The 12,764-nt window shown below is 39.1% G+C and overlaps 1 protein-coding gene across 1 annotated transcript in view; it reads right to left on the minus strand.

The window, feature by feature from the left end:
• The window catches only part of LOC149112576 (uncharacterized), a 36,394-nt gene extending 28,573 nt beyond the window's left edge, over positions 1–7,821 (minus strand). Inside the window, exon 1 of the mRNA XM_089288972.1 lies at positions 7,668–7,821. The gene's annotated coding sequence lies outside the window, so the exon portion shown is untranslated. The remainder of the gene's footprint in view (positions 1–7,667) is intronic.
• Between the last annotated feature and the right edge of the window lie 4,943 nt (positions 7,822–12,764).

A 12,764-nucleotide genomic window follows, 5' to 3' on the forward strand; every position in this document is an offset into this window, starting at 1 on the left:
TAGCGTAAAAGTAAAGCTGACTGAGTTGTCTAAAGCAGACTACTTTTCATCTACAGGCAAAAAGAAAAACACATCAGTCAGCACTTCAATTAGCTGATTAACAATCACAATAAATTTTCCCTTGCAGTTCTAAATTCATGAACTTGTAAATCAATCTGAGTAATGCTGCTCATTACTGTCAATAAAAAGTTTCCTCTGTCCTTATAAAACAAAGCCCTATTTATTGAACACCCAAACCTTATTTTTATAAGACGTTATAAGAACAGCCCACTGCTGATTCCAATACGTGCACTCTACATTATACTCCCTTCCTAAACTCAAAACTAACCTAAACTCAGTGCACCAGGAACTAATAGAAATCTTCATACAGCACCATGAATTTGTTTTGGGCAATAAAAATATTTCAGGTAAACTAACTAGCCAACAGAAAAAGACCTGGAAAAAACTAAAATGAACTAACAAACAAAATTAGCACCCTATCCAAATAAAACAGCCTGTTTCCAATTTGCACCCCCCCCCCCCTCCCAAGGTTCCTAAAGATATCAAAATTCAGCAACTTCATTGTATGCTAAACAAACACATGTATACAATGCGAACCTATTTTTTATATGAATGCTGACATCGATCATTTCTTTTGTTGCACCAATTACTGCTTTCACATATAGTGTAAGGCAATCCTAATCCAGTTTGTATTGAGAATGTTTGGGACGGATTTGTTTGCCAATTTGCACCCCCCCTAAACCCCCCCCCCCCTCCTCACAGCAGGGACATATATGCACACGGTCACGCATTTGCTGCATTGATTTGAAGTGTGTATGACCTCTGCAAAGCTGCATGTATTTTGACCCGCTACCCTTCAACAGCAAGTTACTAAAGCTACCTGTGTCATTGGGAAAGAATGTTTTGTAGCTCAGCAACGGCAAATGGCCATGAGTTGTGGCAAGAAAACAAATCTCCTGTTTAGCTCAGCAAATGGCCATGATGACTGTCAGATCTGTGGTCAGAAAATAAATTTTCAGATTTCTAGCTCAGCAAATTCCTTGTAGCCATAATTGGTTGTCAGAAAACAAACTTTCAGTGTTGTGTAACTCGCCAATAGGCAGTGTTTTGTGGTCAGAATGGTTCATTCACCTTTTGCATTTGCAAAAACAAGATGTAAATTCGAGCAATGTAAAGAAAGACAAACACAAAATTTAGAAACGTTTGGTGATGCACTGTCTTGCAGGGTCGCAGGTCAAACTTTATTTCTCAAGAAATATTTGTTACAAGTGTTGGTGATCTGAAATTGAAAGTGTCACCAACAGTTCAAATGCCTTTCCTGGAAAATATTTTGTCCAGTACAAGTTCTAAATACTTAATCAATTAAAAACCCCTTTACTGAAGGCTTCTGTGAACTTCATGCGCAAATTGTTATCTCTCATTTGATCAAACTTAGTTTTCTATCGAGGGATTTCAATGCCACCAAAGTAGACCAAACATGCAAAATGCACTGCGCTATAAATCTTTCATTACTACTAGTATTTAGTAGTCAAATTCTCTATTAATCCCAATTATGACCATTCGGTTCGATCCATGGTATCATTATTTGATTCCACATTTTGATTTTGGTTCAATTCTTTGCATATCTTTCCCAGGTTCCCTCTGTGAGTTATTACATTGTGAAATCAGAATCCAGAACTCAAAGATGTTTGCAGTTTGCGTGCCATTTTGTGTTGCTTGGTAAAAATGTTGCCCTTTTACCACCCCTTGAGAACTTCCAAATACGGCAAACCATGTGCAACACCCTCATTGTCTGCATTGTCACGTTCTCGAACATGGCAATGGGTTGTTCCAGAAAAAATGCACACACCCCCAACCGATGGCAAGCATTTTTGAACCCCCCTTCTGACTGGATTTCCCAGACCGCTAGAGCCCCCCTCCCGCCCGGATTTCCAAGCTCAAGGACTCCCCCCCTCTTGCCCCGATTTCCATTTTTTTTAAAGGCCCTAACCGGAAACAACAGGCAATAGAAGAGTCTGACGTAACATTTCATCCAAAAGATCCCTGTTTATTATAACTTTAAAAGCTCGGCAAATATTGCGAATTTTGGGGGTTAAATTTCAACATTTTTTTTAAATCAGAATATTCAAATGATCGTGTTTAACATTTGAGTGATCTCACACTCTCGTCTAAAATGCCATTTGCCTTTTTCTGTACCACAACAAATGTACAAGATAAGAAATTCGTAAATCTTAAAAATTATGTACATGACAGCCAAAAAGTCCTTAAGGCGATTATCAATAAAAACTATAATTTCAGTTTTCGGTGACAAGATGGCCTACATTGGCACACGTTTACAAGATCGAGTCCCCGTTGTTAGGGCTGTTAGTGTGGCATTTAAGAACTAGACTAATTTTAAATTTCCCTGTTACTTTTATGGGTCTGTAGGTCAACTGGAACTCTTGCCTTTCTTTCAAGCATTCAAGTTTTTCTGCCTAATGCCCACATTCTGGCTTCTATAAACTTGTCTTTCACCAAATGGATCGTAAGGCGCAGATAATAAAGTGGAAGTAGCCTAGATAAAACTGCTTAAAACTCTTGTAGATCTGACCAGGAATCTTGAATGCGAAATACTTAAAGAACTTAATACTGGGGTATATCGCCACATTTACCATGAGCATAATTTTGGACAACCTGGATTCCACAAGAAAACTAATTGTTTTGGCGGATCTAATTATTTTGCATAGCAGTATCGTATCCACAATTTTACGGTTACACATTGTAAGAGGTCAGAAAGAAATTACACCCAAATTGTGCATACGCATGTCAGCCAGCAAAACGAGTTCTTGGGTTGCCTGAATAAAGCAGAAAAGTACAACTGACTCCCAGCCTAATCGTCCTTTCTTCGCATTTTTGGGGATATTACAAAGCACAGGTGTGGGTGGCCCGGGTACCGTAAAAATGTTCCAGGCTTTGCGTGCTCAGTCAACAGTGTTTTATCCAGTCTCAAAGCTGTTGTTATCCATTTATTGTGCTGGTTCTTCATAATTAACAGGACCTACGAAGGTAAACTTAAAACATATGAGGCAAGAACACTATAAAGTGAAAGACTACAAGATTTCCCATTGCAAAGTTCATTTTTTAAATGGTTAAAATACATTGATCGAGGTTAATTTAAAAGTGACCCCCAAGGAAGAATTGTTAGGTTCAGATTCCCCCTCCTGCCTGAATTTCCCGAGCCATCAACCCCGCCTCCCGCGAGAATTTCCAGTTTGCCATCTGTTGGGGGGGGTGTGTATTTTTTCTGGAATAACCCAATGAATGACACACCAGCAGAGCCTTTACTTACAGTACATATGCTTTGTACTGTGTAAAAACAAATAAAGCAAAAAGAGATAAAAGAGGCTCTGCTCACAGGGTGCGAATGACCAATCCACCTGCTTTTAGATCTGCTGTACAGTATGGAAATATTATGGTTTTCCTGCTAAAGACGGTACAACAGACAAGTCTAAAACTATCTGCAAAATTAGCTCAGCAAAAAAAATTTGCTATTTTGCGTAATGGAATCGAAATAATCAAAATCAAAAGGCAATAATAATCGAAATTAAATTGAATCGCAAGGAATATGAATCGTTACACCCCTGCTAGTATCAGGTCTAATTTGCTCCATCGCTTCAAAAATTTCTCGCTACGTGAATTTGATTGTGTTGTTTGTGTTTGATTGTGTGATTGCACGTGGTCAAGATGGCGGGTTGGTCGAGTTTTGCGAGCTCTCTTACATTTTATTTAATAATATGTTTACTCCTTGCTCAAGTCTCGAAGTTTTGCCCTCAAGGAACCCAACACAGTAACCTTCAAATTCTTATGGCTACAAAAGACGCAAATGAAGTGAAGCTCAACGTTTATCCAGCAAAGTCAACTCCGAGATCCCTCGCAACCAGCATGGCGAACGCAACGAAGACCATGAAGCTGATTCGCTTTATACGCCTTCTAAATACAGCCATGATTGCAAATGTCATTTTATTATCGAATGATATACAACTAAATCCAGGCCCTGGGCCTATTCAACATCGTGAAATGAGGGGCTTGCGTCTATTCCATTTGAATATCTGCAGCCTAAGAAATAAGGTGGACGAGCTTCGACTGTTCTGCGAAACACACAAACCTCATGTGCTATCGATAAACGAAACATGGTTGGATGAGTCATTTTCAGACGAAGAAATTTGGCTTCCAGGCTTCAATTTACTGAGGAAAGATAGAAATTGCCATGGGGGTGGATTAGCAGTTTACATCGCTGAACACCTGAGCTTCAATCGACTGGACGAAGCAAATCCCGAACTAATGTGTGCAGATTTAGAAGCAATTTGGTTTGAATTGTCTCAACCGAAATCAAAGAAGCTGTTGGTTGGCTCTATTTACAGATCACCAAATTTGGATATTTCCGCTTTTAATTCGAGTTTGGAGAAGACCCTAAACAACCTTAAGAGTATCGGTGCGGAAACGGTACTCATGGGGGACTTAAATGTTGATTTCTCCAAATCAACAACATCTTATAAACACCTTCAACAGATAACCAAGTCATTTTGCCTAAAACAGTTAATCAAAGGATTTACAAGAGTAACGCAGCACACCAGAACTTTAATTGATTTATTTTTCACCTCAAGGCCAGAACTTTATTTCGCCGGTGTTGTACCAGTTGGTTTTTCTGACCATAGTGCTATTTTTGGGGTAAGAAAGCTACACAGGATGAAACGCCCTCCACCAAAAATTATTGAAACGAGAAATTATAAACATTATAATCCAGCATTGTTTCGTGACGACCTAAAACACATCCCATGGGAAATCATTGAACTCGAAGAAACACCAGAGGGAAGTTGGAACGCCTTTAAAGACCTTTTTCTAACAGCTGCCGACAAACACGCACCCATTGTTACGCGTCGCGCCCGTGGATATTCAGTGCCGTGGTTAACAAGCGATCTAAAGAAACTTATGCAAGAGCGTGATTACCACCACAAAAAGGCCCTAAGTACAAACAAAGAACAACATTGGAGCAATTATAAGCGGTTACGCAACACCATAAACACAAGAATGCATAAAGAAAAAATTGACTATTATGCAAATCAACTGGCAGATGAAAAAGACCCAAAGGTGATGTGGCGAACTTTGCATAAAATCGTCCCCCAAAAAATCAAATCAGTACCTTCAAGCAGTGATGGTCTTACAGCCTCAAGATTCAATGGCTTTTTTACATCGATCGCAAACTCTCTGAGCAGCCATTTTGAACATTGTACTCTGCCAAAAGTTATGTCAACTAGAGTTGAACAAGACTTTGTCCTTGAAGAGGTGTCATCCGGATTTGTTCAAAAAGAATTGCTCAAAATGAAGTCAACTAAAGCTACTGGCCTCGATGGAATTCCTGCTCGATTACTGAAAGATGCAGCAAATGAAATATCTAGACCAGTCGCCTACCTCATAAATTTAACAATTTCTACCTGTATGATACCATCTGAATGGAAAACTGCGAAGGTAACTCCAATATACAAATCGGGCGATAAGAGCGACCCAAATAATTATCGTCCGATTTCAGTCCTTCCGTTGATTTCTAAAGTAATGGAACGAGCAATTCAATCACAACTTGTAGCATTTCTAATCAGAAACCATTCCTTGTCAGTGCATCAATCAGGATTCCGTAAGAAACACTCCACTGAAACAGCCACTGTACACTTTGTTGATCACATTTTAGAACAAATGGATAAACAGATGATTACCGGGTCTATTTTTATAGACCTAAAAAAAGCGTTCGATCTCGTTGACCACCTCTGCCTGCTCCACAAACTAGAACATTATGGAATTAGAGGGAAAAGTTTGAAATGGTTCGAAGACTACCTTACAGCTCGATCCCAGAAGGTCAAATACAACCAAGATGAATCATCGAGCTTAACTATTAGTTATGGGGTTCCCCAAGGATCCATACTGGGTCCGATACTATTTGTGATATACATCAATGATCTCCCGCAAAGTCTACTGAAGTCACAAATAGGCATGTATGCCGACGATACTGTTATATATTTCTCTGATTCCTGTCCAGATATCATCAAGCAGGTTCTTCAAAACGATCTTACCAATGTTGAGAAATGGTTAGTAAGCAACAGGCTGATACTCAATCAGAGTAAAACTAAATGGATGCTGTTTGGAACTAGGCAAAAACTAGAACACTGTCCAGACTATAAAATAGAGCTTCACGGGAAAAACATTGACAGAGTATCAAGCTTCTGTTATTTAGGGGTAACACTAGATGAGAATCTTTCATGGAACGAACATGTAGAATTGATTTGTAAGAGAGTAAGAAAACGTCTCGGCCTGCTGTCACGCATACGACCCTACCTTACTTTAAAAGCTGCTAAATGCGTGTATAATTGTTTAGTTCAGCCGATTTTTGATTACACTAACACGGTATGGGATGGGCTGTCAATCGGTTGCAGTAACAGCTTGCAACGTCTGCAAAACAGAGCAGCACGCATTATACAAAGGAGGGCAACAACCGAAGTATCTTTTAAAATGTTAGGGTGGGTGGATTTGGAAACCCAAAGAAAAGCCCACAAATGCATTTTAGTTTTTAAATGTTTAAATAATTTAGCTCCTCCATATTTGTCAGATTATTTTATTAGAAATTGCAACGTTCATTCTTACAACACGAGGAAAAGGAACGACATGCACTTGCCGAAACCCAAGTTAACGCTAGGGAAAAGGACTTTCAGATACTCTGGTGCGCTTCATTTTAATAATTTACCCACTACAATAAAAGAAGCAACATCGCTCCCCATTTTTAAAAATCTTCTTAGACTTTATTTTAGAGAGTAGTTTTTATTTTTAATTTTATAATTGTAAACGTTAATCTCTATGTATAGAAATTTAATGTAGTCTTAATTTACGCAGGGCCCCTTTTGATACCAGTCAAGTGCTGATTGGGCCACCCTGCCTAAATAAAGTTGACCTTGACCTTGAGAAGAAAACCTTGATCAAAAATTGACATCGAATTCCACTGGGTTTACTAACTGTGAATCCAACTCTACCGATCGCTCGAGCTGTCAGTAGTGCTCCGGATTTTGAGAGGGAGACTACCCCAAAGACGCTTCTTGTTCCAAGTGAAAATAAATAAACCGACCAGCCATTTAACGTTGTGAGGAGTTTTCGAACAGTTAGGCGCAGTTCAGACGTCGTTCCTCTGTCGTGCCGAACTAAATTCAGGAATTATATTCGACAAAAGCATGGCGTCTGAATCAAACTTTTGAATTAAGCTCGGCAAGCAATTAAGTGCTACACGACTCTGACGTGACAGTGATTCAAACGTCGTGCTTCTGTCGCGCCATACTAAATTCATAAATTATGATAATGTGTTTTGGCGAGACTGCGTTCCCTGACGGGAGTTAGGAGGAGAATTGTTACTAGGCTTCAGTAAATCCTGAATTGACTCGACTCTGGCACGACGTGTCGTCTGAATCAGAGTTGTTTCTTTGCCGTGCTACAGTCGAACCAAATTGCAATTTAGTTCGGCACGGCAGAAGCACGACGTCTGAACTGGGCCTTAGCACATCTAACGATTGAACAGAGCGAAAGTGATCACACTTCCTTCCTATGACTCCCATGAGGACAGTCGAAAATGAAACTAGAAACACAGGAAGTCTTACCTTGAATAGCTGGCTCAGAGCTTCAAGTCGAAAGCCTTTTCAGAAGCACTTGCCTCCAAGATGCTATCAACCACATAAAGACGGTTTGTTTTCGTTCAAATCACGAGCAACTTAAATGCGACCATCAGACATCAAGGATACAAATACAAGAGACAAACCTTAGTAATCACATGACGAGGGCAGTAAGAAGAGAGACCCTGGAAACAAGGAAGTGAAATTGTACCCAAGCTATGGCAAGCCTAGCCAAACATGACAAAGGTGGGTTGATATCGAGTTGCAGTGATCGATATGTGAGATTGGGAAATCACTATATGAGATTGGTTAAAACATTATTTAAGAAACAGAAACATGTTCCATGTGTCTTTCGATCGAGTCACAGAAACACGAGTAAAAGTTTGGAAAACGAAAAATACCGTGGGAACACGAGCCGTTAGGCGAGTGTTTCCACAGCTTTTTCGAGTTCACGAAAAAAGCCGAAACCATCATACATCCTGCAAAAACTGACCTAATATTGTTGTCCAAAAAAAATTTTATTGGGCCCTTACCAAACATTTGTTTAGGACCTAATGAGCTGTCCTTTGTCTCCAAAACTACATGTCTGGGAGTTCAATTGGACAACAAGCTATGTTGGTCACCACACGTAAAATCTCTGAGCAAGCGTTTCTCGGCAAGACTAAAGAAACTTAAGCGTTTAAATGGTCTCGACAAACACATCTTAGAATCAATTTATTTTAAAGGTATAATTCCAAGTGTTACTTATTCAATTGCACTGTGGGGATCTACAAAGTCACTTCAGTCCCTCGAACAAATTCACAATAGAGCAGCGAGGTTTATCTTTAACATTGAGGAAACCGTTCTAGACACCGAAGTGTTAAAAATGGCAAATTGGAAATCGTTAGACCACCTTTACAAGAAAAGAATTGCAAATATTGCCTATCAAGCGTTTTACAAGAAAGTTCCAGCTGGCATAAACTCTCTATTTACAAGACACTCTTCACTGAGAAATCATAGAGACAACCTGAAACTCTTAATTCAACGACCCAATACTGACTTTCTCCGTTATTCATTTTCACATCGTGCGTCAATTCTTTGGAATAACCTGCCCCTACACTTAAAAAACAAACCGAATCTAGGCTCTTTTAAACTTGCACTTAAAGAAAATTCTGATTTTTTAGACAAAATTACCTTTAACCAGGGGCGTAGCCAGCCTTTTTGCAGAGAGGGGTTCCCAATGTATATTGCTTGCCCGATTGACAATCGAACGCTGGAGGCGCTCTTTACTAGGGGCGTCCGGAGGCACGCTCCCCGGAAAAATTTTTGAATTTTGGATCTTCAGAAATGGTGTTTCCTTGATTCTGAGCACAAATTTCAAATATATTCAGCTCCAAACGTAGCTAGCATTTCTAACAGGGGATTGTAAATCTCACTTCCTGAAGAGATGGACCGTAATAATATTAAAAATGGATAATATAATAATTGTTTAACATATTAAATACTTCATTAAATGCTGTAGACTTGTGATTTACCGTTCACTCAGCCAGAAAATCAGAAAGAAGGAGGCGCCGTGGATGCTTCCGTGCAAAAATGTCCGTTCCACCAATGTTAATTTGCCTATCATAATGGATGTTCATTAGCGCAAGTCCAGACTCTCGCTCACTGGTCATGGTCGCCCTCAGATAGGTTTTCAGTCGCCGCAATGTGCTGAACAATCGCTCACATTCTGCAGAGTAATTGGCAACGTACATAAGATACGCAGCAACTTATGTACGTTTGGAAAGAATTCATGGTTGCATTCCTCTGATGCCTGAACTGCACTGCTGGGTAGGTCTTGATCCACGTTTAGCCACTTGCCCCGCCAACGGAAAATTCCACATGAAAAACCTGGGGTAATGGTAGGCCATCTGCATAGTACTGCAAAGCGGCTTGTACAGGGTTTCCTTCTCGAGAAACTAGCAAGGCTGGAAGTAGGCACGGGAGGCTCGTATGATCCGTCGAATTTATGTACCCTTATAATATTGTAACCTGCGATATAGCATGTGATGCCTTTTTAAATTGATTTTCTTTTGTTCTTCTTCAAAAACGAAAATCTCGTCTCGCGGAATTTCGAAAGGGGGGTTCCGATACTTTTTTTCCTCTTGAAATAAAATCCATTTTCATAACCCAAAAGGGGGGGGGGGGTTCCAGAACCCCTGGAACCCTCCCCTGGCTACGTCCCTGTTAACGGACTATCTGGAACGAATAAAGACACTGTTAATTATGTATACTAAAATTTTATTATAGTTAATTTTTCAGTATAATTACTTTAATTACTTTATTTTCATTCATTCCTCACGTTATTGTAAAGATTTTAGTTTTAGATTTATTGTAAATTGTTATTTAGAATGTAATATACTAATTGTAGGTCCACATCAGCTTTTAGCTGCCAATTTTATCGACCTACTTATTAAATAAAAATAAAGTAAGTAAGTAAGTATTTATGTTTGCGCAAAATTTTTCAGTTTGTGAATCCAAGTCTCAATTAAGTAGCGCTGTTTACGGAGTAATACTGTCCTCTCGTCAAAACGTTTCTTGAAATCAATACTCCGCATTCCGCGTTTTCGGAACAGCCTTTTTGTTGGAACCACACAATCTCAAACACTACAAACTTATACAATCAGATCATTGCAGCGTTGACGTTATGTCTAGATATAAATTAAAACTGACAGTCAGTCTGAGCAGTTTCTACTCTTTCTAACAAACCTGATTTTAAATACGCAAACGGTAAATTTAACCCTTTGACTGCCAAAGTTTCAGCAAAAAATACAGTTTTTACCCGTTGAATCAGTTTTTTGGGATTCCATGACGCTAAATGGGCGTGAGTTTTGCTAGAAAAAGCTATTTTTTTTTACCAAAAATATAGATTTTCCGAAGATTAGGTACAATATTGTGCAATATTTCAATTCGGTACATGCGCATAAGCCAAAATACCGTTCTCAATTTTTTTCTTGCCCCTTTCCTTTCCATTTTCTCGGCCCTTTTACTCTCGCTACCTTTTGCGTTGCATATTCTTTCTGGCTGCCGTAAAAAGTTGGGTGTTAATTATGGGCAAAGCCTAGAAATTGGACCTTGATCAATTATAGGCATAGTGGACCATTTTACCACCATTTTGCACCTGACCAAAACTGATGACGTTGTTTTTCAATTTGCTACGTCAGAATGTCGTCGATATCCAAAACCGACCGTTGTACGGAAAGGTCTATCCTAGCTCTACTATCTGCTTATCAAGAATATCTGGTGACATTTAAATTGATGACGTCACAAGTGGTACAAAGAGCACGACCATGAAGGCGGGGGTACACATGAATAGGAGTGAAAATTGAAGTAGTTTTAAAAGGAAATTGTTAAAATAAAAATGGGTTGGAAACACTACCAGACATTTGACCCCCCAAAAGAGAGCCCCTGGTTGGTAGGGGACTGTTTGGTGAAAATCTACAATTTTTTACTTCAAATTCCAATTTCCCAAATCCATCAAATCTTCAACATTTCATATTTACCCCAATTTGACTTATCCTTTGAGAAAAAAAATCTCTTCCAAAAATGCCTAAAAATCACCCAAAAATTTACACAAAACCGTAAAACATTGGTTAATGAGAAAAGTAGAGGGATTTGGCGTTGCTCGAAACGCGAACGAGATATTGGCAGAAAGGCCATATTAAGCGACGTCAAAACAGCCTTCACGTTTACCCCCGCCAAAAGTACGCTATATGCGTAGTTGGGAGTCGAAGGGTTAATAGCATACGTAAACGCTGTCTCCTTGTATCGAACTCTGATTGCGTCTTCAGACACTATTTGCGTGAAGGAATTTTACAGGAAGTCAATTCTGTTCTGTAAATCATGTAGTATAAATTGCAAAGAAACCGCACGACTGAACTCTGCCGTCGCTTTTTGAAGAGGAACAAAATATAAAGCCAACGTACTCAACCGCTAATTCGAGCTCGACAAAAGAGCTCAAAGAAGAGAAATGTAGCCCGATCAAAGAAATGGTGTCCGGTCGACTGTTTCGATACAGAGTCATTCTCAGGATACAAGACGTTTTGACACAAGTCGAAGTCGATTCGATACTCATCCTGCACATCTAACGGCGATTCCATACAACTCCCATTTACATAGATACGAGTAGTTTCGCTACAGAAACTTCGCAAGTAAACATTAAGCTGAATAAAACATTGGGCCTAGATACTCGGCACCCCAGAATTGTTTTCAAAAAACTACATACCCGGCAGTCTAAAATTATTATAGAATTTGCCAAGGGCTAAAACTGTGGCCCTAAAAATTATTTCACGCGCAAAATATGTCACACCTTGACTATTTCTACCGCCTGTTTCTTAGACGCCTTATCGCGGGGTTTGTTGTTCTTATACGCAAGTCCGTAGGTATGTTTTTTACAAAACGTGAAATTTGATTAGTTTCTGGGTGTAAATGCAGGCATGCTATGCTGTATTGTAAAACTCCCCGATGAAGTGTTTCAGCCACACGAAACGAGTAGTAGAAACTAGAACAGTTTTACAACTCAAACAGTTCGCAGAAGTGCTGCTCACTGGTTTAACTTTTAAAATAATTTAAAAATTTAAAAAAAATTTTTAAATTCTTTACAAAAATTTTTAAAAAATGTTTAAAAAATTAACAATGCTAACCGTCTCATGTAAACAATTTTTTTCTTCAATAATTCTCCACATATTTTTAAGTTTCATACGCAACATCAAAGCTACCTGAATGCTGATTCCGGAGAACGTAACGATTTGAAAGTCAAAATGCGTTAAATAGCCTAAAAATCATGCCGTATTTCCCTCTAGTTACTGTCGAATTGCAACACAATCATATATCTTTCAACTTTACGATGCTTACCGTGTCGCGCAAATATTTTTTCTCCAGTATATCTCGACGGATTTCTAAATTTAATACACCAATTGAAAACTAAGTGAATGCAGATTTGGTACTACGCTACGATTTTAAGGCCACGATGCGACAGAGTCAAAACATCATGCCGTATTTCACTGAAATAACCGTCAAATTGACTGTTATGCGTCATTTTTCAATTGTTTTCTCTGGCATATCTCC

Source organism: Orbicella faveolata, unplaced genomic scaffold, assembly GCF_042242905.1.
Source record: "Orbicella faveolata isolate gen_17 unplaced genomic scaffold, um_ofav_v1 contig_2, whole genome shotgun sequence".
Taxonomy (NCBI): Eukaryota; Metazoa; Cnidaria; class Anthozoa; order Scleractinia; family Merulinidae; genus Orbicella; species Orbicella faveolata.